Raw genomic sequence first — 23,177 nt, forward strand, 5'->3', positions numbered from 1 at the left:
CTATGTTTATTGCAGCACCATTCACAATAGCATAGAAATGGAATCAACCTAAGTGTCCATCAGTGCACAAATAAAGAGAATATGGTATATATACACAATGGAATATTATTCAGCCATGAAAGAGAATGAAATCATATCATTTGTAGTAACATGGATGGAACTGGAAGTCATTATGTTAAGTGAAATAAACCAGGCATAGAAAAACAAACTCTGCATGTTCTCACTCATATGTGGGAGCTAAAAAACTTGACCTCATGAAGATAGGACTAGGATAGATACCAGAGGCTGGGAAAGGGTGTGAGGGTAGGAAGGGGAAATGAAGAGATGTTGGTGAATGGGTACACACTTACAGTTACATAGAAGACATAAATTCTAATGTCTGAGAGCAGACTAGGGTGACCATAGTTAGCAAAAATAGATTACATATTTCAAAGTAGAGAGATGAGAGGGCCTTCACCCTTGAATCAGGGAGTGAGCATATGACCTAGGTATGGACAATTAGAACAACTAATTCCTAGATATGCGAATTAATTTAGGGGTAGGCACATGAGCTAAGTTGGCCAGTTCAGAGTAAATCTTGAATCCTGAAACTCATGTGTAAGTCACAATAAGAAATGCTTTATTTTCTCCAATTTGCTTAGTCTAGAGAGGAGCTGCTGGCAACCCATCTGGCCATCATGCATCATCTGAGAAGGTAAATTAGTATCCTGTGGCTGCCATAAGAAATCATTATAATTGGTGGCTTAAAACAACATAACTTTATTCTCTACTAGTGCTAGGGGCCAGGATTCTGTTCAATGTTCATTTCAATGGGCTAAATGCAGAATGTTGACAGGACCTTGCTTCCTCCAGATGCTCCAGGGGAGAATCAGATCCTTACGTCTTCCAGCTTCTGGTGGCTTCATCAGTCCAATCTCTGCCACCATCTTCACATTGCTCTCTCCTCTTCTGCGCATATCAAATCTTCCTCTGCCTCACTCTTAAAGACAATTGTGATTGATTAGATTTAGGGCCCACCCAAATCAACAGAATAATCTCCCCAAGTCAAGATGCTTATCTTAATCATATCTACAAAGACCCCCTTTTCCTTAAAAGGTAATATTTACAGGTTCCAGAGATTAGGGCTTAATGTCTTTGGGTGACCATTATACAGCCTACTAAAGAAGTCAACACAGAAAAGTAGAGACACTGGGTTCTGACAACACTATCAGTTGGCAGACCTTACATGTTGAAGGCATGGAGGTAACTTCTAGCTTTGATCTTACATCAGACTCTATGTTTAAAATCAATATCACATATATGGAATCAAATTAAAATAACACCAATGTAGAGGCAGTTGTACCACTTCCGTGTCATATACCAACAATGGTATTTAGTAAGTATTTATTGACTTTGTTGCTATTCACTTTTTTCCTTCCTTTCCTTCTTTTTCCTTTCCTCCCTGCCTCCTTCCCTTCTCTTTTTCTTCTCTCTCTCTCTACCTTGTTTGCTTAAAACCCAGATTTATGAAAATATAAAATGGTATATACACATTAGCACTTTTGTGTTCAAGACAGTGTGTAAATGGGGGCATACAGGGATATAACAGCTGGAATTATAAAACTGTATGCAATTTATACTTTAAAAACACACAAAGATCATAGATAGAAAAGAGTTAAGTGGAAGTCTAAAATAAAGCCTGGAAAAGCACATTTATGTTGCCATAGAAAGGAGGGGGGCATTGGGTTTATTTGAAAAGCAGTGAAGGTAAAATTACAGGTATGTCGGAAATTTTCTGAAAAGTTTTTACTGATGAGTTATCTTATACCCACCTTACTAATGCATATGTAAATAGCTATATTTTTGTCTATCTGAGATGATTTTCTTGAGAGTCTGTTATGATTTCTGAATCCTTGTAGATCTAACAGAAACAGAGGTAAAAGAATACAAATCATTACTCAAAGATAGACACATAATTGATAAACATTGTCTATGAGAAGTAAATTGGATAAACCAAACACTTTATTCTTGGAGAGAGCTATTCTATAATACAAATATATTCAGGGAGAAAACAAATTTAATTCCTGCCCCTGCCTCGCCATTCTTCTTCTTTTCTTCTTTCTCTTTTCTATGAAATTCTACAGCTCATCAGTTACTGCACTATGTATCTTTCGATCCCTCTGAGAAGGTCAAGCTCCTACTAACTAATAAGTAACTAATAACTGTAGTTACTCTCTGATCAGCTTCTAACGTGTCCCCACCTTGCACTCCTCAGACAGCGAGATAAATAAAAATAGCATCAATATAAGCATTTCCAAACCAGCAGAAATTCTTACCCAAAGGTCTTAACTGCCCATTGGTTGTAGCTGCAGAGAATCAAGAAGGGGCAGAGTGGTTTCTTAGCCCCATATAGACTGGGTGTCTTCCCTTAGTTATCTCCACCTGATAACTGGTCCAAAGCTAGGGAACCAGGACCTTACAACCATTGTACCAATGAACAGTAGGAACTCTTCAAAACATAACCAGCCTTCTGGGAGAAGGCAAACGGAGCATAAAAAATCAAATGTAGGCCGGGCGCAGTGGCTCATGCCTGTAATTCCAACACTTTGGGAGGCTGAGGCGGGCAGATTGCTTGAGCTCAGGAGTTCAAGACCAGCCTGGGCAACATGGCAAAATCCTGTCTCTACAAAAAAATACAAAAAATTTGCGAGGGGTAGGGTGGTGGCACATGCCTGTAGTCCCAGCTACTCGGGAGGCTGAGGTGGGAGGATCGGTCAAGCCTGGGAGGCAGAGGTTGCAGTAAGCCAAGATCACACCACTGCACTCCAGCCTCGGTGACAGAGTGAGACCCTGCCTCAAAAAAAGAATAAAAAAAATCAAATGTATTTTAAGAATCCGTTTTATTGCAGATAGTAATTCATGTGTTCACCTTTTCTGGCTTCTTGATTTCTAGGTTTAACTTTCTCCCCCACTTGGTTCTACCCAGCAGCCCTTTTGGCCGCTCCTCCCTGGAATCATTTCCTGTCATGACATTTTTAGAAACCAAAATAACAGCATTTACAGTGTAACAGCTAAATATTCCCATAGAATATCTTGGTAAAACAAGCACTTTTGCATGGTAGTTTTTAACACATTATTGGCTATGTATTCAGACTGAACCTCTTTTGAGTGTCCACGGTTTCTGGCTAACCAATGGGCTGATTGCAGGATTGTTCGCTGTCGCTCCGTAATCACATCTGGCATACAAAGCTGGCGGCATCCTGGCTTCCAGGCTCTTCTTGTGTAGTGTCTTGTTTTAATGTCAGAACACACATTTATTCAGGGAGTGAGGGGGAGGGTGCTTTTAATAATAAGAGGGAGCTGTGTAATTCTGTGTAAAAAATGAAGCAGAAGAAGTACATTGTAATATTACATGGGGTTATGAGATACCGCAAATGGAATGTTAGTTGGACAAATTCAATACATTTTGAATTCTTTGCATTTTTTTAAAAGAAGATAATCACTTGTGCTTTTTTCAATACAATTATTTACATAGCCTCTTACATCTTGAATTTTCCAATTTAAATTTAGTACAGCATAAACTCAGAGAGGTGCTGGGAAAAATTTCCAAAGTGTCTGTAGACAGTGTTCTTAAACCACGATGGCAAAACCTCAAAAATAGATGCAGCTCCATCAGAGTTAAATTGAATGACTCAATGTCTGGACCACTCAGGTTTTTTTCTAGTTAGGGAAGGGGAGAGACTGTTCTCTGTAGAAATTCCGAATTCTGGACGGAGGAAGTTTGTTTTGTTTTGTTTTAGAGAGGGGGGAGAAAGTGCCATCATGGGAAATTAGAATAAAATAGAAGTCTCTTTAAAAGTGTAAAATAACAATCAGCTTCCTTGTTTTTTGTTACTTTTTATTTTCAAAAATTACATGGTAGCCTGGAGCTGTGTCTTAGAGATCAGTTTACCCAACTTCCACAATTTATAAAGCCTTGAGGCTCCCTTTTCCCTCATGTGTCTTCCTTTGCAATCACTTTCCCAGACTCTCTTGTGCATCATACAAGGGGTGACAATGCGACTAAGTTTTGGCCAACAATATATAAGGGGAAGTATGGTGGATTGTGTAACTGTTAAAATAAAAGTGCCTTGATAAAATGATTTTCAGCTTCACTGGCTTCACATTTTTTGTAGTCTCTCTCTCTCTCTCTCTCTCTCTATCTCTGTGTGTGTGTGCACATGTGTGTGTGTCTGTGATTACAAAGGCTAGAAATGGCTTCATGTTTTTGTATGGGAGTGTGATGCCTAGAGCTTAGCAGCCATCTTGGGTCTATGAAGTGGCAAGACTAATGATGGAGAGAGAGCAGAATAGGAGAATGGAAAGAGCTTGATTCAGCCAGCCACTGTACCAAATCTGGAACATCCTACCTCTGGATTTCTTTCTATGTGAGTCAATTAATTGTCTTTATTTCATAGGTCACTTGTAGCTTTCAATCAGTTTTTCTGTTACTCATACCTCTGTACATTTCTAATTCATACACCCTGAAAGATTAATCTGCCTAAGTTTATAAAATACACAGTAACATAGTCTCAATTGGAATCCAACTCTTCTAATTTCTTGTTTATTATCTTTCCCTCTCACTGTTTGCCCCTGTTCTATCACCAGATTAGTCTCTATATGAATAAATGGGTTATTGTCTTGAGTAAACCTGTTAAGTATGGTACTGCAGTAAATTGTATTTGTACCCTAGATTAGTGCCTGCATTTGCAATCCTTTTTGCTAATAGGCATAAATTTTATAGCCTGTCTTTGCATGAAAAGGCTGGACAAGTTAAGAATTATTAGATGATTCATTTTCAGATTGAAAGCCTTGATTTAAGAAGAGGTAACCATTGCAAGTCATGTTAATTTTGAGGGAATTTAATGTGTCAACATGCTTACAAAGTTGACTGTATTTCAAACCTCAAATTCTTACCCTGAAATGTGTTTTTAGGAACAAGTAGGTAAAATTATATCAAAATAGAAAAATGTAAGCAAATGTTTGGCAAAACTAAAGAGTAAGAATAAAATATATAGGTAATAATATCTCAGAATATATGACATACTGCACCAAAATTATCTGAAAACTTGTGCTCTCTTCCTGGATTTACCAATTATTTTGTGTAATAAAATTTCATCTGATTGGTTTTCTCTACCTTTAAAATAACCATTTTATGGCACCATAGAATTCTAGGGTTGAAAAGACTCAAAAATCCATGTTATCCATTACCTGGCTTTGAGAGAGACCCATTAAATCATTTTACCAGGTGAGAATGGATGATTTTCCTAAGATTCTATAGAAAAGAAAGTTGTAAACTTTCTGTACAGAATAGAGAATAATTATGAACTGTATCACGAACACAAATGAAATCGTATTTTAAGAGCACTTTTAGTTTGTTATGTGAAGGATACTAGATACAAAGGAGACTTTACTCTTTCTCCTTCAGGTCCTTGGAAGACATTTTGCTTTCCCCTAGGCCATCAAATGACCTTTTACGCCTCAGCACTGTGTTATGACTGCACTTGCTTTCCATCAACAGTGCCTTTCAGAATGCTTTCACAGTACAATGACTTAGTTTATAAAGCGTCCATTGGGGAAAAAAAAAAAAAAAAAAGACATGATTTCCATGGCAGTGGCAGCACCATAAAGAAAATGAAGCTTGGAGAAGCACAGAGATGCAGATGTTAAACAGTGGTATCTTCCTGAGACCGATAATCACAACAGTACTATAGGAGTGTTGTACTGTAGAACAATTTTTTTTAAGTTATAGTGAATTCTAGATTTAGTGAATGTATAGCTCAACACATCAAGTTGTTGACAGTGAACATTATGCATGATTATTCTGTATTGCATTTTAAGGAATCATGTTTCAATACAGTGTGTCCTGTTTTTCACTCCCGTAATCTATTCTCTGAATTAGGAGACATTTCTTCTTTACATCATGTAAGAAATGTGAAGAGGAAAACTGAATTCAAGATCCCTATGATAATAGTTAATTATTTGTTTATTTGATGAAGTTATTTTGACAGACTATCAATAAATTCTTCTTTTATCCTCCCCCGTGTTCCTTCTGTTATAAAACGAGAGTATCTCTCTTTTCCTTCTCCCACCTGGACACAGACAGCAGTTTATCAGTGACCTTTGTTATTTAGCTATTGAACCTGAGAGGTGTCAGGGATGGTGACAAAGCAGACACTTTCTTGTGCTCAAACATACTACTATTTGGAGAAGGATAGACTTCTATTCTGATGGTGACAAGTGACCAAGCCTACATGGAAGAACTTCTTATAGAGCCTGAAAATGGGTTCTAGCTGATGTCCTGCAGTATGAGGACAGAGACAGGGTTTCTGACTTCTTTCCTGTGGTCAGAAGCTGTTGGACCTGCATTGGAGTGTCCCCCAGGAATGCCCTAGGCAGAGTCACAAAGTCTTCCTTTAACTTCTCTCCAATCCAGGTTCCCTACCTACTCTGCAAGTCCTTTTATGTCCACTCTCTTCATTGGCACTGTCTTCTCTTTGTCAATTTAAATTGTATCAATTTATCTGTAGTTAGTGTTAAAGCCCAGAAGCCACCACATAATCCTAATAATTATCATCTGTAAAACTGAAAAATTGAAACTTTCCCCTTGATAGCTCTTTGATTATACCACTTTAAATCAACAACTTTAAATATCACAGTAAATTGTATTTGTCCCCTAGATTAGTGCCTGCGTTTGCCATTACCACCACTTTCCATTCATTCACATCTATAAAAATAATTATGATAATAAAACTCCCAGAAGAAAACACAGAAGTAAATCTTTATGATCTTTGGGTTAGGCAATGATTTCTTAGATATGACACCAAAAATGTAAGCAATGAAAGTAGGATTGTTAACTTGGTTTTCATCAAGGTTAAAAACATTTATGTTTCAAAGTACACCATCAGGAAGGCGAAAAGAATGTCTATAGACTGGCAGACAATATTTGTAAATGACATATCTGAAAATGGGCTTGTATCCAGGCCTTATAAAGAACTCCTACAACTCCAAAAAAACTACACAGTTTTAAAAAAGGGGCAGATGATAAGAATAGATATTTCTTTAATGAAGATTGACAAATTATCAACAAGCATATGAAAAGATGTTAGACATCATTAGCCATTAGGAAAATGCAAATCAAAACCACAATGAGATACTACTTCACATTCACTAGAATAGTCACATATACACCATGGAATATTATGCAGCCATAAAAAAGGATGAGTTTGCGTCCTTTGTAGGGACATGGATGCAGCTGGAAACCATCATTCTTAGCAAACTATCGTAAGAACAGAAAACCAAACACTGCATGTTCTCACTCATAGGTGGGAACTGAACAATGAGATCACTCGGACTCGGGAAGGGGAACATCACACTTCCGGGCCTATCATGGGGGGTGGGGAGAGGGGAGGGATTGCATTGGGAGTTATACCTGATATAAATGATGAATTGATGGGTGCTGACGAGTTGATGGGTGCAGCACACCAACATGCCACAAGTATACATATGTAACAAACCTGCACGTTATGCACATGTACCCTAGAACTTAAAGTATAATAAAAATAAATAAATAAAAATAAATAAATAAGTAAATAAACAAATAACTGTAACCATAAAAAAAAATAGTTACAATCAAGACAGTGACAAGTGCTGAAAGGATGTCAAAAAATTGGAACCCTCATACTTTCCTGGTTGGAAAAAGTATGGTACAGTCACCTTGGAAGACAGTTTGGCAGTTTCTCAAAATGTTAAACATAGATTTACCATATGATCTAGCAATTCTCCTTCTAGAATATACACCCAAGAGAATTGAAAACATGTCTAAACAACATCTTGTACATGAATGTTCATAGAAATATAATCTGTGATATCCAAAGAGTAGGAACAACCCCAGTGTTCATGAACTGATGAATAAATAGACAAAAATATTTTATACCCATACAATAGAATGGTCTTTGGCCATAAAAAAGAATGAAGTGCTGATATATGCTACAACATGGATGAACCTAAAAATATGTTTCATGAAAGAAGCCAGTCATAAGATACCACATATTGTATGGTTTCATGTATACGCAAAACAGAATAAGCAAATATACAGAGGCAGAAAATAATGCTTGACCAGGGTTTGCAGGATAAGGAGAGAAGAGAATAGAAAGTGACTTTTCATGGGTATCGGTTTCTTTACGAGATGATGAAAATGTTTTAAAATTAGATTATGGTGATGGTTGCACAACTCTGTAAATATTCTAAATACCATTGGATTGTACACTTAAACACACTTCAACAGGTGAAGTTTGTGGTATAAATTATATCTCAATAAAGCTGTTAGAATAATTATGATATAATCACATGAAAATAATTATGTTGGGTAATACTTTATTGTTTATTATCTTCATTGTGGAATAACGATTATTAAACTAGAAATAAAACATAAAAGGCAAAAGAAAGCACATTGAATTTTGGCAGTGACCAAGTTATTTAGCTTCCATGACCACCAACATACACCATACTGTAGCTGGATACTAGAACTGAGGAGATTACCAGTAGGTTTTGGAAAATAAAAACTGAATGTAAAATTTCTAGAAGTTTATAAAAATGGACAAAAGTGTACAGCAATTCTACTTCAAAACACAGTAATATATTTTAGAGACACACTTCCATATGTTAACACAGATATATTTTACAGCATTGCTTGGAATAGTAAAAGAGGGGAAACAACCTAACAACCCACCAGTAAGGGAATTAACAAATTAACTGTGGGTTATTACTATCTGACAGTTAAAACGAAGCACTTAAATCAATCTGCATCTATTCATATTAAAAATTAAGAGAACAAAATATTCAGTGCAAAATGCAAACTGCTATATGTAGATACAATATCAAATATATAAAATTTAAAGACCCCAAAATACTATATTTTAATTCACACATACACATGTAGAAAAATTACACAGACTTGCATGGAATTGATTCCCTGAAACTTCAGAACGCCTCTGAGGAAACAGGAGAGGAAAGATATAGCGCCAGGATTCAAGTTTTAGCTGTATCTGGAATACTTTATTAAAAGAATAAGTAAATATGAAGCGAAAATGGACTAATATTAATATGTTAGGTCTGTGTGGCAAGTAACTTGTGTTACATTACTCTTTGTATTTTAAAATACTTCAATACCAAAAATTGATTCACAGAACAGAACATTCACTATAGATTAACTCTTTTAATTGAGTTGACATAAAGCCCTATATTGGTTTAGCTCCTCTCATCAATATTTTCCATACCTGAAATCTGGACAGATGGCAGATATAATATTTTCTCTCCTTGACAGATGGATGAACTGGAAGGTTTAATTACTTTCTCCTAGTTACATAATAAGTAGCTCTAGAAACAAAATGTTTTGGTCAATAACTTGGGTATTTGGCCACCACACAGCATGTGAGAACACAATAATTAACCTTCATAGTTTCAACTGTAAGATAACATATTTGCATGTATGTTCTATTACATATATAAAATAGAAACCTTATATCTTCATGTATAATCAGACACTGTAGAACAGGATGAAATAATCTTAAAATTTTAATAATCTTTTTTTTCTAATGATATTGTAGATAAGATTTTACAGTCTTACATAATTACAAAAAAATTAATTATTTTTTAAAGTGAGAGTTTTTGATATTAAGTAAAAGCCAAGAATAAATTAAATCCTTTGGTTAGAGCATTTGATTTCCCTGCTGCAGAAGTGGGCACACGCAAAAAAAGAGGTGGGTATATAGGGCAAAGATCACTTGGCTTATATTGAGGAAATGTAAATTTTCCTCTCAAGTCTTCCACTGACTAAATGTAGCCTGCATCAGTTCTTTGAATTTTTCAGGGTCTGTCAGAGTTTATGGAAGAAAGGATGTGTCAGGTTGAGAGAAAAGCATTAGTCTTAAAATTTATTGCTTGTTTGAAACATGGCAAAGAGCCTGCTGGGGTTCGAAGGAAGTGTTCATGGAAGGCCATAGTAGGAAATGCGGCTAGAGATGCTTTAGATTTTACTCTACAGCAATTGAAGATTTTTGAGGAATGGCATTGTAATATCTGCCTTACAGTTTGCATGGGAATATTGTCATTCGGTAATTGCAAGCAGCAACATATGCACAAACCATGCTATACCAGGTCAACCAAACAGGAATTTTTTTTCCTCCCAAAACAAGAAGTCAGGAGATGGACAGGCCACAGTTGGGCAGCCTCTCAAGGAAGTCATGAAGGACCGAGTTTCCTTCTAGCTTTCTTGTTCCACCAGCCTCAGCTTGTGGATTTTGCCCTCATTCTCTCATGACAGCTGTTCCATTTGTAGGCAGAAAGAAAAGGGAAATTCAAAAGTTAAGTGTTCATCCAGCCAGGTTTTTTCTTTTTCCAGTAAAATAATAACTTTAATGGACGTTACATCCGGTAGACTTATGTTTATATCTCACAGGCCAGAAATGGATTACAACAAAGTCTGGGGAGGTTTGTGTGGGTTGTGTATGTGTGTGTGTTTTACTGCTTTATTGAGGTATGATTTACATAAAATAAATTACATATGTAGAAAGTATGCATTTTGGTGAGTTTTGATATGTGTGTACGATTATGCAATGATTATCATAATTAAGATACCAAATATTTCAAGAAAGTATTCAAAAATGGAAACTTTGTTACCTGAATAAATCAAGCTTCTTTTAGCAAGAGGCAAATGGTAAAAATAGATTTTTGAGAGACAACTAGTAGTGTCTGCCACAATTTCTAGATTCATAAATTTTCCCAAAGGTGCCCCTCCAAGTGATTCTCCTGGTTCATCTTGGTGGACCCCAGGAGAGCTTTAGGAAGAGAACCAGAGCAGGAGCTTGCCTTGGGATCATTTCTAGTCTAAGTCTGCCTTGGTAGGCAGTGTAATATAGATGGAAGTATGGTTTTTGATGTCAGATTGGGGTTAAAATCCCAGCTCTCACACTAACTCATTGTGTGGCTTTGAACAATTCAGTTTAACAAAGTTTTAATGAGTATCAGCTATATAACAACTACTTTCCATTCCCTGGGCATACAGCAGTAAAAAGGACAGACATAGTCCATCCCTTCACAGAGCTTCCTATCTGGTAGTGGCTGAGCCTTTTCTATAAATAGGAGCTGTGGTGAGGATAAATTTAGTTCTTACAACATGTGAATGTTAGTTTAATGGTAATTATTCAGGAGCTGTCCTAGATTTGGCTTCGTTCTACTAATACTTGAATTTGGGAGCTTGCATCTCCCCACTAGAAGTTCTGCTTGATTTTGGATTAATCCCAAGAGTTCTGGGCTTTTTTTGGAGCTAATTAAGGTCAACTATCTTTTCTCTTCCCACACCGTGGCCCTAAACCTCACTGGGTTAAGAGCACATGACCTAGTTTCCTCCCTCTGGGGAAGAAAATTCTCAAAATCTCCTTAGAATCTCAGAAATTCCCTGCCTCTGAAAATCCTTCTGTTTTGAAGTCACTCAGGAGCTGGAGCCTATTTTCCCCACCCGCTTCCAGTTCACTCCTGTAAGTAACTTGGGTTCCCAGATCTGCCTGAGGATACTAGAATTCATCCTAGACTATGGATACCCCTATTCTAGATCACAGGTCCCAGATTTCTTCCAGGGGAATGAGAAAATGCTGTGAAGATCAACAGTTCTTCTTGCAATTTCTTTTGCTTTTCAATAGCATTGAAAATGTATTGGAATGTTATAATTACTTCTTATTAAGTAACCAGGATCTCTATGTCTGTCTGTCTGTCTGTCTGTCTATCTATCTATCTATCTATCTATCTATCTATCTATCTATCTATCTAACCTTTCCATCCATCCATCCATCCATCCATCCATCCATCCATCCATCCATCCATCTATCTACCTATCTATCTGTGGCTATTTTTGGAGTTGCCTCCTCTTGGGAAATATTTAACAGTTTTGTGAAATCCCAGATACCATAATGGCAACTGATATTCCTTTAAAACTCGCAATTCTGTGATGCATCCAGGAAAAATGTCTGTCTTTGCCAAACTCCTGGATTTTCTGCCTTTAGCCTGGCTATTTGTTCCCTGACCTGGTCGCCTGTGAATCTGCGAGTTCCAAGAGCTTGGTGCACTCTGTGTCCCGGTAGTGACACGAGCAAGGCTCACTACTTACATAAGTCTCTAGTCTAGTACTGTCTCCTCAGGGACTCTAGAGTCTTCCCTTTCCTTTTCCCAGCATGAGTTGGTCTGAAATGGGCATAAATGGGCACTTCCGTGAATCCCGCTGAAGTTTTAAGAGAATTTAAGGGGTAAGGAATGAATGAAAGACTACACAAAACATTCTGCAAATACCCAAAATGCACGTGAAAGCATTTCTGCTAAACTTTCTGATAATCTACTCCTGGCCCTGTGGTGGTTTCTTCCCAAATATTGCATGTTTCAGACATACTTATACTAAAAATCATTTATCTAAAATTCAAATTGAACCGGGTGGCCTGTATGTTATCTGGCAGCCCTAAGTTAGACAATACTGTGTATTCATGACCATGATAACTTACTGGACCTGGGTTCTTTGACTGTGAAATAAAATACTCTGTTACATTCCTCTCCGTGTGTAGTGTGATAATGCAACCTTGTTTTTGAAAAGCCAGCTGAAATGCTGTGGCCTCTTTCCTGATCCCTCATTTGTCCAGTCAGAAGTACTATCTTCTTCCTCTGAATCCTATAGCCTGTCTCTTGTTTTGGTTGTATATTTCAACTAAACTTGTGTCAGCATTTCTCAAAGAGAAGCAGCTGAAACCCAGATTCTTCTGGTGAGTGAAGTTAGATGATAGTCATCTCCCCTTCAGTGACTTGAAATCACTGATGTTTAACAGAAACCAGAATGGCTTCAGATCTGTCCATAATGGGGTTTATATCTTTGTGTTATGGGCTTAGGTGGCCCTAAAGAGGCTAATTCTGCAAGGAGAGAGAAGTATGGCCTGAGAGGAGGGTTCTGGAATGGTGAGCTACCCCAGAACCTTTGTTTTGGTGTTAGTATCATGTGATTTGTCTCTGCTAGAATTTTGCTTACATAAGTCTTATTCAAATGTGAGTTTAGCTTTTTTGCAAGCGAGTGGGGGTAATATCTGTGTTCTACTTTTGTCTGACATGGGAATTAGGGATTTATTAGTATCTAAAAATGGTGTCTAAAAGTTGCACACGTTTTCTAGCCTGTAGAAGTGATTATTAATTGTTTGAAAATCACCAATTACTTAGAAAGTTTCTATAATTTGTATATAAGACTAAAGGGGCCTGGAACCATATTCTGGAAATAATTTTGCCAAAACTTTACATTGTTTTGTCATCATTATTTATTCAGTTTTCTATATCTTCTTAATTTGATTTTGGAAATTTGTATTTTTTTCTATAAACATGTAATTTCTATTGAGACTTTAAGTATATTTTCATAGAATTATATGTACATATTTTTAACAATCAAAACAAATCTACTCTCAATCTGTTGATTTTTCTACTTACACATTCCTAATTTTTCCTAAAGCTTATTTTTGTCCAAAGAATTTCTCATGGTTTTGTTTTTGATTCTGTCCTTTTCCACTTCCTAATTTATTAAAATAGATTTTAATTTTTAATTCCTTCTTTTTGCTTCCTTTAGGTTTACTTTATCCTCTAATTTATAAAAAATTATATGATTAGTTAATATCATTATTTCTTGACTAAATAATGAAAGATTATATGAGTGTTACCAAAAGCATTATTAGTCATCTCTCATAATTAAACAAAATGAAATATAATGTTATTTTTTCAAATGATCTTCAGAAAAATAGAAACAAGAAAGACCACTCATAATTTAACTACTAAATTTAACAAATTTTAACCTTTGAGATATATTCTTTTAGGTTGTTCTCTTTCCTCTGCTCTCTTTTCTTTCTATACATATTTTAAAAAATGATATCACACTATATTTAGGCAATTTTATATTTCTTTCCCTTTTAGAAAATATTTTAATGTCAGAAAATGCAAATATATATCTTCTTCTTCTTTTTTTTTTCTTTTTGTTTTGAGATGGAGTTTTTGCTCTGTAGGCCAGGCTGGAGTGCAATGGCGCCATCTGAGCTCACTGCAACCTCTGCCTCCCAGGTTCAAGCGATTCTCCTGCCTCAGCCTCCTGAGTAGCTGGGATCGTAGGCGCCTGCCACCACACCTGGCGAATTTTTTTCTTTTGTATTTTTAGTAGAGACAGGGTTTCACCACATTGGCCAGGCTGGTCTCGAACTCCTGACCTCAAATGATCTACCTGCCTCGGCCTCCCAAAGTGCTGAGATTACAGGCGTGAGCCACCACACCCAGCCTATATCTTCATTTTTAATAGCTGCATTGTTTTCTACAGCCTGGCTATACCATAATTCATTTAAACTACCCACTATTGATGAGTATTAAAGTGTTTCCTGGTTCTATGTTAGTATCTTTACTACATAATGAGAGCTAAATAATTAATGAAGTAGAAACCAACAAAATGTTGCATTGAAAATGATTGTACATACCTCCTTAATCAGCAACCTTATTATTTCTTTAATGTGGGTTTCTAGACATAGAATTGTTTGGGAGTCATTGGGTACAGGTATATTAAATTTTCATAAATTTTTCCAAACTTCCTTTCAGATTGGTCGTGTTATTTGCACTCCTACCAACTTTGGTGAGAGTGTTTACTTCATATATCCTGGCACCATTGGCTATAATTAATATAATCAGTGCCAATATGATAAAACTATAATTTTTAACAACTTCATTGTTTTTTAAATTTTAATTTTTTAAATTAATGGTAAGGTTAAATTTTGGATAAATACATTGCCCAATTAACTTATGCAATGATTTATGTATGTAATCCTATGTAATATACTTGTCATTTAAATAGTACCTGGTATAAAATAAGTGCTGTATAATGATTCCTATTTTATTATTGTATTATTAATTATATTTTCATGTTGTAAATTGCCTGTGATTATTCTTTACTAATTTGTTATTGATACTTATTTTTAAATTGTCTCCTGACAGGAGTTTTGAGTTCTCTTTGACCCCAGAGTTAATTAGCAGTGTGATATTTGAGGCTTTTTTGGGGGAGTATAAACTTTATTAGATTTCTACCTTAATGTTTCTAGCTTTGCTTTTTTTCTACCTGCATGATGTAGTACTCATTCTTCAATCACGAAATGTTAAAATTTCAGGAGATGTGTGGGTTTTTTTCACTAATCTGCCCTTAGGGAGTCTTTTTGTCCTAACATCTTTCAATTTTCTTGTATTATATCTTTACCTATTGCTTCTATCTCATTTTCTTCTGGTATTATCTGGAATATGAATTATTAATAACATTAGATTTTCTTTTTATCATCCCTTTATAATATTCTTTCTCTCATCTTTTCAATATCTGTTCTTTTTCTCTGCATTATGAAAGAATCTTTTAAGTATATTTTTCACATCACTAGTTTTATTTTCTATAGTGTCAATTCTATCTTTACTGCCTCCATTCTAGATAAGTGTTATAATTTTGCGTCTTTTGGACTTCTTACCTGCCCTTTTCTTTTTGCTGCCTTTTACCCAGGCACACTTATATCTAATTTGTAATTTAACCTCATTTGACCTTCAATGGTGTATGTTTTTATAATTTTATTGGGAACATGAAGCATATGTTTCTAATACTTACCTTTTATTTCCTATATAGTAGGTAACCTGTAAATTTTGCTTTGTTTTTCCATCTTGAATGTAATTAATCTATCATACCGTAGATTATTTTCATAACTCCATGTCAGTATTTTGTCTCGCTGCTTATCATTTTTATTTGAGCAGTAGACTACCTATGTTTGATAAGTATCCACAAACGGGGTAGGTCAGACTTCAGCTTTCCGCTATTAAGCTTGACTATGGCTGGAGTTCAATCATACTGTCAGTTCACAGATCTGTCTCCCACAGACTGAGAGGAGGAAGAAAGATGGTACATCAGCAGAGGAATGTTGACTGTGCACAGTTTTCTCTCCATGTTTGGTGAAGCTGCTGGGCAGGCGTTCGATTTCTAGGTCCAGCTTCTTTACTGTCTATTCTTAGCCAGCTTTCCTAATGCTTTATACAGTCTGCAGCTGTGTCCAGTTTCCTTCCCAGCTGAAATTTTACTGCATGGTATGGCCTCTGTAAGAATTGAGTGACTTCAAGAAATATTTCTTTTATTATTATTATTATTATTTTTTTTAGAGATAGGCACTTGATCTGTCACCCAGGCTAGAGTACAGTGGCATGACCATAGTTCACTGCAGCCTTGTACTCCTGGGGTCAAGCGATTCTGGTGCCTCAGCCTTTTAAGTGGCTAGGACCACAAGTGCATGTCACCTTGCCCAGCTAACTTTTACATATTTAAATTAATTAATTATTTATTTAGAGACAGAATGTGGCTATGTTGCTTAGCCTAGACTCAAACTTCTGGCCTCAAGTGATCTTCCCACTTCAGCCTCCCAAAGTGCCAACATTACCTGCATGAGCCACCATGTCCAGCTGAAATACTTCTTTTAAATGCTGACGATCAACTTCAGCAAATGGAAGCCAAAGAAGTGTGTTCACTCTCTGCTGCCATGGAGACTTCAGCTGTCAGATCTTGTCCCTCCAAGTAAGAGACTCTGTACCGCAGAATTTGAGAGTTGTTCCTTGGTGACTGGTTTTATGTATTTCCTTTTTATCTGATCTACTTTATTTATAGTTGAAACTCCTCCAAGTTTCTCTTTTGTGGATGGTATCTTCATAGTTTCTAAATCTGAAGTGATTTTCTTTTGTCTTTTATAACCCTGTCGACATTTCAGTGGAAATCTGAGAACAGGAGTGTTAGGCATCTGTGCTGTGATTCACATTTCCAGTTTTTAACATTGCCCTGTTGACTTGACCGTAAAAGATGGTCAAAAATAGCTGGTGACTGAACAAAGAATGAACATCATTTTGAGCTTAAGGGATACCAGTTAATTATAATTACTTTATGTGACTTTTGTATTATTCTTGCATATGCTGAAATCATTGAGGTTTCTTCACATTTCTTTTTTGGATACGCCAAAGGGCAATAATAATAGTTTTTCATGGAAATAAACTGGGACTACTCTGGAAATAAGTTCAAAATTTATTCCTTAATTTGTAACATAAGTCTTGACCTCATTCCTTATATTTCTGTGTTAGGCGGAACACATATAAGGATAAATAAGGTATGGTTTCTACCCTTCTCAAAGTACTTCCCATTATAATAGTATGATGATTTATCAGCAGCAACTGTTTTTTTTTTTTTCTTTACAGAGTCAAGACATTGGGATTGATTTGTTTGAAAAAAATAGGAAGTACATCAGCATAATTAAATCCGTTTTTCTCTCCTGGCAAGTGGAGAGTTTTTGTGTTAATTTAAACAAACTCACAGTAGAGAAATGGTTTGTTTACCAAGCCCGTTTACAAGAGATCTGAAAAACGTTTTTACTCACTAATCCTAGGGTAATGGAGGAAGAATTTTCTTCCTCTATGGTTCCTAGACTTTGTGGAGTCAGAAAAGTTAAACTTGACTGAATTTACATTTTTTAAAGGTTTTTTTTTTTTTTTTTTGTTAAATACACATGATTTTTCCTTTTATTACTAATGGCACCAATATGCAGTCACATGTTTACTTTAAGTACTGCTATATCTCTATCCACATATAGTAAGATAAAAAATATAGATGCAGTTTCTGGAGAAGAGGCTTATTATTTCTGAACTTTCTAAATGCTGGTCAGTGAATGCCACTAATAAAAAATATTTTCCTCGCCAGAAATAGAGATATACATCCCTCAGAGTCAGGCATGTGGGTTTTATCAAATGTAGTGGATTTTGTCTGTGGACATATGTGGATTTTTTCTGCCCAGACTCATTTAACCCTACTTTGGGTAAAACTACCCTGACCTCTCCCTATTCCATCTTATCTTAATGGCAGTATCACATGAGGTACCCCTTACCAAATGCATGGGCACATGACTCAAGCCATACCTATGAGAGTGTTCTTTTCTTGAGAATTACCTACCTCATAAAACTATTGTTTGGATTAAGTGTGTTAATAACATGCAAAGTATTTGGAAGCATTACTGCATAGGGTAAGCAGTACAAGAGTGCACTCTTACAATTCTTAAGCAGAGTGACGTAAGGTTAGAAAGTGGCTAGAGTTGGAATATTCTGACCACACTGCCCTAAGACACTCCCTTAGTTTCTCTACCTTGATCCCCAGAGCAGCCTAGTTTCTGTTCTTCCCAAAGTCTGATCATAAAGCATTTTTTCCAGTTCTATGAGCTACCTTGTATTTTTCCAATAAATTCACTCAATAAATGAAACAATTTTCTATTTATTGAGATCCAATAACCTTGATAAATAAAGAGAAGCTTTCAGGAAAGCTCCAAACATTGCAATTAAGTAATATTCCACATGACTTTAAATTATTTGTATTTTTCTTTGAATTATGATTTCTTATTCCTTCTAAATATAGTGTTGTATTGTTCTGGGAAATATGGTAAGCAAAATAATAAAACCGTAGTGGAATTATCTGACACAGAAAAAGTTGGAAAATGAAAAAATATGGAAATAAATAGCTGTTTCACAGTAGCATTAATTATTTAAGAAAACTCATCATCATCACCATCAAAATTATAGATACCAGACATTGTTTAAAGATTCACAGATATTATTTCCAATCTTTATAGCAAGTCTGTAAATAATATTTACCCCATTTTATACATGGAAAAGCTGAATGGTTGAGGCTTGTTCATTAGTTATCAGCTAACTGCAATTCCAGCCCAGTTCTTCTCACTACAAAGCCTGCATTTTCTCTAATATAACATATTTTCATTTTCTTAAATTGTGAAATTCTTTTCTTTCTAAACTTGGGATGTTAATTTTAAGTGGTGTGAAAATTTTAAGTGGCGTCTATTCATTCTTTCGTTAAATATTTATTGAGTGGCTATGTGGGTAATTAAGATATTCATGAGTGTGGGTAAATATAGCCTTGGGGGATATGTTTTAAAGTGAGGTGGGAAAATGACATGCAGAGCAAAGAACTTTTGTAGATTATTTAGATTAAATCTAAATATGTCTATCAAAAGCAATTATAATAACTATTCCTCTTTAGTACAGGTAATCCACTCACAATTTATTTAAATAGACTACAAAAAAGTCTTCCTTCCTTTTTGTTCCCTTAACCTCACTCCATCCTACTCAAATAACATACATTCATACTATGACATATTTAGAAACTCTAAATTCTAGAGAATTTTAGTTCACTAAATTTTAGATTTATGCTACACAGCAAAAGTGTAAAAGTTTTTCCTTTGCTGAAGGAAAACTGAATAGAGTCCCTTATATATCAATACTGGCAGTAAGGTTTTAGACACACTTGTATAGAGCCAGAGATAAATAACCAAAAAACTAGCCTCCAAGGAGCTAGAAAGTAATGGTTGTGCGGAAACTTTTAGAGCATCTATAGTCAAAGCTGGCAACCACTTTATCTTTACCTTTTCTAGCACTCATAACAGGGATCTCATAGGAGTATACAGAAAACTATAAATTTTTATCTTTTTCCTTTCCTTAGTTTCACACTATAGACTCTCCCTGTTCAGCAATAGAAGCGAAGTGGTTAACAATTTGCCCCACTGAGAACAGAGTTTATTTAGTTTACACAGAAGAAATTTTCTGTGTGTTCAGGGCTATCAGTGTTTGCTCTCTGTGTAATGGAAAAAAAAAAAAAAATCATAATGAGTAGACCCTGGCAGCTGAAATACCAAAGAAACATAACTAGACTTTGGTTCCACACATGCAGGAAGGTTCTGCATATTCAAATCCATTACTAATGATTCGTTTTAGTTTAAAGACTTGGTCTATGTGAGATTTGTATTTGGAAAATTTATGCAGTTGGGGGGACTTATGACAAATTTTATTGTTTCTTGTTCTGTCTTAATGTCTTTGTACTTCTTAGGGTGCTAGCTATGAGACTGACTGGTCTTACATGGGAGAATGAACTCTGTGAGTTCACAGCACAGGACCAGGCTGAATATAAGTGTATCCTAGAAGCAGCACCAACTACCATTTGGATTGAGGAGGCAGGTGATTGTAAATCCTGAAGGCAAAAGTACTTGCACTGAGAAGCCCAGGTACTCAGAGAACCTCTCAAAACCATAACATCCCTGGTCAGAGGTTCCAAACTTAGCAGAGATTTAAAAAACAGACTCCAGCATCCCAACCAAACCTTCCAAACTAGCAGATCCAGGGGTGGATCCTGGAAACCTGTCTTCTTTTTTTTTTTTTTTTTTTTTTAGATGGAGTCTTGCTCTGTTGCCCAGGCAGGAGTGCAGTGGCGCAATCCCAGCTCACTGCAAGCTCCGCCTCCCAGGTTCACGCCATTCTCCTGCCTCAGCCTCCCGAGTAGCTGGGACTATAGGCACCTGCCACCAAGCCCGGCTAATTTCTTTTTGTATTTTTAGTAGAGATAGGGTTTCATCGTGTTACCCAGGATGGTCTCGATCTCCTGACCTCATGATTTGCCCGCCTCGGCCTCCCAAAGTGCTGGGATTACAGGTGTGAGCCACCGTAGAAACCTGTCTTCTTAAGAAGTATCTCTGAGGATCAGTTAGAATTGTGAGCTAGCATTCTAAGTCCTTTATGAAGAAGAAACAGCCCACCTTTCTCACTCAACTGGCACAGTTGCTAGTTTGCAGGGTACAAGAACTGGTACCAATGTGTTCCTGAAGAGTAAGAGAGAAATTGGAGGCAAGTTTCTCAGTACATCTACCTTTTTAAGACTTCTTTCCTCCCCTCAAATTGCCAGCTTCACTCCCCAGTAATCTGAATTCGACACATTTCATCCACTTTCACATTTCCCGGCTTGGCTTCGAGCTGGCCAGCTATTAGGTAGCTGGATAAGTGACCATGTACCTTCAAGATAAATATTGAAGTATAATAATTTTAGTAATTAATAGAGCTTCTAGAAAATGAGAACTAACCTATGGAAGGATCAAAACTTTCTAAAAGAGTGTTAAAACTCCACTTCTTTTCATAGCAAGAATTAAACATTTGTATTTTTCTTCATGATTTGGAAGTCTCATTACAAATATGCTTTATTTTACTGTGTTCCACAATTATTAAGGAAGTCATTAAGTATATAGATCATTTATTTCTAAGAATTTTATTTGGGGTTTGATTGGTTTTGGTTTGCCTGTGTGGTGCCATTAGCTCTGTCTCTTTTTTAAGAGCCCGTTGTCCTGTAGCACTGTCACTATGTCTGACTGGGCAACACACATTCCTTTATTTTTCTGTTTCTAATCTTTGCAGGAAGTGGTACTAAATAGCCAAACCACATAGAATGAGGTCTTAATTGGAGCGAGCTGGATTCTGGGCAGAAGTCTGGCAATCTCTCCTGAGAGTGAGGGTTCCAGCTTTGGGTTATGCATGTCATGATGTGTATCCTGGCTGCCTGGAAGGCTTTGTTTGCTTGCTTGCTTGCTTTGCTTACTGGCGCATGGCTGTGTTTCACAGGACTCTAAGTGGTTGGAGCAGTTAGTTCTGAGTAACTCCTGAGTTCATGTGTGTAGCACCAAACTTGGAGTGAGGTTTTGTGCATGAGGGTCAGCAGATTCATGTGTAACATGTTCAAACTAGAGAGAAAAGAAGCCCTGCCCAGCTGGAATGGGGAACAAGTGCAAGTCAGAACACTGATTTTTTTCTTTCCCTCTAAGGATATCAGCAACACTGGGTCGTGAGTTACAGCAGGAAGAGACTTGAATTCTCCTTCCTGTCGTTTTATTTCTCTACCAGAAAAATCACTTGGCAGCTATCATAGCAATACAAACCCTTGGCTGGTTGGTAGCTTAGAGAAACACAAACCTTTTCTGTGTGCTGATAATCAGTGCAAAGAAAAGCATCTACAGTGTTATCTTATAGAAGCAAAGGAGACCTAATTAATGCCCAATCTCCAAAGAAAACTGCCACCCTTCTGGCTGCTTTCCCAGGGAAGGTGTTTGGTGCCACAGAGCAGCCATGTGCAGAGATGCACTGCTTGGGTACAAGAGGAAGAATATTCCTGGCTTATAGCCTCAGCCCTCAGTAATCACTTGATGGGGACAGGCAGACCCACAACTTACAGGTGATTTATTCAGCCAAATATACCTTTGAGGTCAGTGAGAAGGGCTTCCTCTTGGCTTTCTGCTTTTTGCTATTAACACCATAAATACACCTACCAAAAATACTAGTTGTCACCAAGCATTCTTGTCCCCACCTTTAGTTATTTCTACAAATCTTATTGTTCTTTCTCTCTCTCTCTCTCCTTTGCTCTTTGTCCCTCTTGGACCCCTTCTGAAAGTGTGTTTCATTGAAACCACTTGATGCACACTGGCTGAGTGTAAAGAGAGGGAAATCTCTTTTAATGATCCAACAGGCTTTCAGCCTCTGCAGACAGCACAGTTTGGACTGAGCTAAATGAGATAGTATCCATGGTGAGAGGGACGGAATGTGCCAGGCTTTTGTGCCAAAGGGAGATGAAACCTGTGCCATATATTTGGGCATGTTTAAAGTCAGTAATTTCAAAGTTCTGCTCCTGAGTTTAGCATTACTAATCAGCTTGAAGGAAAGATTAAGAATATACAAGAATAAGTGGCAAGATGGGATAAAACTCCAAAACACTTAAAACTAAAACCGGATAGAAATGGGTTAGAGTAAAAAGATGCTCAATAATTAATGTTTAACTTGTTGTAATGTCAATAACTTTTGTAAAATAATTAAGCAGTCATTTCAGCTCTTAAAGGACAAATTTTAATCGCTAATGAGACCATATGGATAATAATTCACAATGAAATAATCATAATGTGTCAACTTTTACATATTCATAATTCTGTGTTAGCAAAGTTCTAAGAGAAAAGTTTGGATCCTTTACAAAAGATGTGTTTTGTTTATGAACTATTGAGTCAGTGTTTGGCTTCTTAATTTTGTTTTCAGATGTATTATGAAAAATTATTGCCTGTTAATGCTTTTAAGATTTTCTAATCAGTGGTCATGCTTCTAATCATGTATTGTTAGGAGAAGGTTTGGGCTTCTGTTGGGGCTTCTCTACCTTCTGAAGGTAATTATAGCTGTTTGTGGAGAAAGAT

The 23,177-nt window shown here is 36.5% G+C and overlaps 1 long non-coding RNA gene across 1 annotated transcript; it reads right to left on the bottom strand.

Annotated features, from left to right (window-relative positions):
• Positions 1-748: 748 nt before the first annotated feature.
• Positions 749-20,575, bottom strand: LOC108520342 (uncharacterized). The gene is made up of 5 exons (XR_001882885.1): positions 20,545-20,575; positions 9,297-9,396; positions 3,139-3,349; positions 1,812-1,900; positions 749-979 (listed from the first exon to the last, which is right to left on the bottom strand). It is a non-coding gene; the product is annotated as an uncharacterized LOC108520342 (long non-coding RNA).
• Between the last annotated feature and the right edge of the window lie 2,602 nt (positions 20,576-23,177).

This window comes from Rhinopithecus bieti, unplaced genomic scaffold, assembly GCF_001698545.2.
Source record: "Rhinopithecus bieti isolate Rb0 unplaced genomic scaffold, ASM169854v2 scaffold_50384, whole genome shotgun sequence".
In the NCBI taxonomy this organism is placed as follows: Eukaryota; Metazoa; Chordata; class Mammalia; order Primates; family Cercopithecidae; genus Rhinopithecus; species Rhinopithecus bieti.